Genomic DNA, 3,442 nt, shown 5'->3' with positions numbered 1-3,442 from the left:
TTTTCCTGTTCTTGATTGAGTCTACGACGGGCTTTCTCATCTTGTGCTCAGCTAAAAAATACACATGTGATTCCTTTTGGTTTCCCCATATTGTTTTGATTCCGCTGGGAGTCAAAAATTTAACACACAAATGATTTGTTGATGGAACAGCTCGCATTGGGTTCATTCAGGCGTTCCCATGATTACGTTGTAAATTATCGGAGGTCAGCGACGGACAACTCCACGACTTTTGTTACTCCTCATGCTTGCACAAGAAGTCTGATTGTCTTGATGGTCATTGTCGTTTTTCCAAAGAACCCTGTTAATGGTTTCAGGACAGCAATTACCTCGGAAAAATTGATTTCTTTTCTCTTGAGGGTTTCACGAAAAGTAACATCTACCGAACTCCCCGTATCAATTAATACTTTGGCGAGGTCGTGATCCCTAATGGTGAGCTCGATCACGAGGGGATCCCTATGGTGCGTCAATTCCCATCGTTTCATCTTCCGAAAACGAGATCATCGCGGCTGGATAATTTGGAGGCTCTGACCAGTTATCGATGACACGGTGATATGTTCATAATTTGCATCATTTAGGTTGCATAATTCATTCTAAATCATGTTTTATTCCATGCATTTTAGGTCCTTAGGGTTTGTTTTAGAACTTAGGAGATGCATTAGGTCCCAATGAGTCTTTGCATGTTTTGAGTGTTTATCAGGTGTATTTGGAGCTGAAAAGATGAATCCAGGAGGTGGAATGGTGATCGAAGCTTGAAAAGTGGTAAAATTGGGTTTAAGGAGGTTCTCGGCCATTCTCGCTGACCAGGAAGGTTTTTCTCGGCCATTCTCGCGTACCAGGAAGGATTTTATCGGCCATTTTCACGTACCGCGGGTAGACTTTATCGGCCAAAACGCGTACCGGCTATTGAATCTCTCGGCCAAATTCTCCGGGTGCAGACACGTTTCCGAAATCGCCTGTCCGGGGAACCTTCCGGTCCGATTCAGATGTCGGGTGCTTCATAGAAGTTGGAGAGGATTGGATCACGGATTCATAGCAAGTAGAATCATGGAATTCGGACGCGTGAGCAGAGAGTTAAGCTCGTCGGAAGAAATCCCTGTCTCGCTGCTGTTTTGGACCAAGCCGATGAGATCTGAAGAATGCGAAGGACGGTGTACTTCCAGGCCGATTAAGTTTCCGGGGCCTTCATTAGAATCAGAGACAATTGAGTCTTCTTTACAGAACGTCCGAGATCATTCAATTCGGAGCTATGAGCAGGACGATACGGTCTCCGGAATGGACACATGTCTAGAAGCCTCTCTCTGTTCGTGTAAATGCACTGCAAAGATGTGCCCTCCAGGAAGCCTTCAACTTCACAAGCACCGAAGCTTCCTTCACAAAAGTTGGAGATAAATGAGTCCTCTGTCTTCTGCAACCGGATTCACTCAATTCGGACACGTTTCGTGGAAGTTACACTCTCCGGAATGCGAATGCTGCGAGATGGTCTTGCGACTTGGTTAACCCGCAAGCCTGAAGATGAATGCCTGAAAGCTGATGCTGCGAGTTGAGAAGTGCGGGTAAGCTATCAATGGATGAGGTCAGAAGTTCCCAAGCAAGAGAAATGCTAAGTCCACAATCGTGCGACTTAGGCATGCGAATTAGCGGCGCTGGAACTAAGCCGCACGATCACTCGCAAATCATTCCGACTTGAGCCTGCGACCTAGGTGCACTGGAAACCAACCCGCACAAATGCACATTCCCCAGAAACCGCCTTGCACCTGCGAGTTGAAGAAGAAGAAGATCAAGCCGCAGTAACATCCGCAAGACACTCCTACTTGGGCGTGCGGCTAAAACAAGACGATCTAAGCCTCACAAGACAGGTTCTTCATTTACTGCGACTTGGGCATGCTACCTGGGACATACTGGACCAACCCGCAGTGATTCCTACTTTATCCATTAAAGCCGGGTCAGGACCCGGTTTGTTCCGGGCTGACCCGGTTCGTTTTTAGAGAGGTATAAGTACTTTTTAGGGTTTTTTCTGAGAGAAAAAAGCTTTATTCCCTTTGTCTCTTGCCTCTTTTGTGAAAAAGACTCCATTAAGAAGAGAAATATCGATTATTGAGTGTTTAATCAAGAGAGTTTAAGAGATCTTTGTGTTTAAAGATGCCTTCTTCTGAATCTATCATCTCCATCTCCATTTCTCATCATTAATCATGCTAATCTTCTCAACTTGCAAAGGTTTAAGAGAGATTAGTATGATTAGTGAGTAGTCACCTTAATGAGGTTCTAGATGTGTAGGTTAGGGTGCTAAAGTGTTAGATTAAGAGTGCTTAGGGCTAGATTCATTGATTCATCTCTCTAAACAGCTGTTCTCTATGCTAGATCCTTGCATATCACCAGGTCTAGATCAAGAAGCTGTGGTCCACCTTTCCCTCTCAACGACAATATCAATCTTTTGGTACCAAGGAGAAGAAGGGACAGACGTGGAAGACAAGTTGATCAGATTGAGATGGAAGAACAAAGAGATCACGTGGTAGATATAGAACAGCCGGTTCAGGAACAACAGGCTCAGGGTAATGGAGCTGGTAATGGAGTTGGTCGAGGGCTTCATCAGGGTAATGTTCATCAGGAACAGGTGCACCATCAACAAGCTTATGTCCACCAGGGACAAGCTCAAGCTCATCAACAGAGGCATCAGGCCAATGTTCAGCAAAGACAACAAATGCACCACCAACCCCACCCTTTCCAACAACAGCAAAGGAGATATGAGCAACCCCAAGTCTATGTTGGAGAGAATGACAGGGCCAATGCTCATCAGTATGGAGCTGGTATTCAGGCACCACCTGTGCAAAACAACAACTTTGAAGTGAAAGAATCATTGCTGAATATGGTCCAGAACTCAAAGTTCCATGGGTTAGCAATGGAAGATCCCTTGGAACACTTGGACCAGTTTGATAAGGTGTGTGATCTGACCAAGATTAATGGAGTTTCAGAAGACAGCTTTAAGCTAAGACTATTCCCATTCAGTCTTGGTGATAAAGCTCATCAATGGGAGAAGAATCTTCCAAGAGGCTCCATTCAAACCTGGGAGCAATGCAAGCAAGCCTTCTTATCTAAGTTCTTCTCCACCTCAAGAACTGCAAAACTGAGGAACCAAATCTCTAGCTTCACTCAGCACAGCAATGAGAGTTTTGGTGAAGCATATGAGAGATTCAGGAGCTACACAAACCAATGCCCACACCATGGGTTTAGTGAGGCTTCTCTTCTCAGCACACTTTATAGAGGAGCTCTTCCCAAGATTAGAAACCAGCTGGATACTGCTTCCAATGGGAACTTTCTGGGTAAAGAAATTCATGCTGCTTTAGAGCTAGTGGAGAACTTAGCATTGAGCAAGGATACTTATGGTGAAGACTATGACAGATCAATTAGGTCTGAAGGTTCAAGCTCATAACAGAGGCTCACCAGA

At 44.9% G+C, this 3,442-nt stretch overlaps 1 non-coding gene across 1 annotated transcript; it reads right to left on the bottom strand.

The window, feature by feature from the left end:
• Positions 1-3,118: 3,118 nt before the first annotated feature.
• LOC112082704 lies at positions 3,119-3,225 on the bottom strand. Its single transcript, XR_002897323.1, has one exon. It is a non-coding gene; the product is annotated as a small nucleolar RNA R71 (small nucleolar RNA).
• Between the last annotated feature and the right edge of the window lie 217 nt (positions 3,226-3,442).

This window comes from Eutrema salsugineum, unplaced genomic scaffold, assembly GCF_000478725.1.
Source record: "Eutrema salsugineum unplaced genomic scaffold, Eutsalg1_0 scaffold_8, whole genome shotgun sequence".
Taxonomy (NCBI): domain Eukaryota; kingdom Viridiplantae; phylum Streptophyta; class Magnoliopsida; order Brassicales; family Brassicaceae; genus Eutrema; species Eutrema salsugineum.
Note: the sequence above shows the minus strand (reverse complement) of the source record. Positions and strands in the feature narration are given on the sequence as shown.